General features: G+C 58.6%; 1 protein-coding gene across 1 annotated transcript in view; it reads right to left on the bottom strand.

Annotated features, from left to right (window-relative positions):
- The window catches only part of PLEKHJ1 (pleckstrin homology domain containing, family J member 1), a 7,833-nt gene that overhangs the window by 5,676 nt on the left and 1,860 nt on the right, over positions 1-297 (bottom strand). The gene's annotated exons all lie outside the window — the stretch shown is intronic.

Below are 297 nucleotides of genomic sequence, written 5' to 3'. Positions count from 1 at the left end.
ACAATCTCCTTTCAGGGAGTTGTAGAGAGCGATGAGGTCTCCCCTCAGCCTCCTCTTCTCCAGACTAAACAACCCCAGCTCCCTCAGCCGCTCCTCATAAGACTTGTTCTCCAGACCCCTCACCAGCCTAGGTGAGGGGTCCAGTTCTCCAGACCTCTCACCAGCTTTTGCTCCTAGAGGAGCTCACGACACCCCACCCGCTCGGGAAGGGCACCCTCCGCATCCACCCCCTCGGCTGAACCACAGCCACAGGGTGACAAAGTCACTTTGCAGCTTCTCGAGTGGCTTCTGGGCAGA

The sequence above is a fragment of the Pygoscelis adeliae genome, unplaced genomic scaffold (assembly GCF_000699105.1).
Source record: "Pygoscelis adeliae isolate BGI_AS28 unplaced genomic scaffold, ASM69910v1 Scaffold537, whole genome shotgun sequence".
In the NCBI taxonomy this organism is placed as follows: domain Eukaryota; kingdom Metazoa; phylum Chordata; class Aves; order Sphenisciformes; family Spheniscidae; genus Pygoscelis; species Pygoscelis adeliae.
Note: the sequence above shows the minus strand (reverse complement) of the source record. Positions and strands in the feature narration are given on the sequence as shown.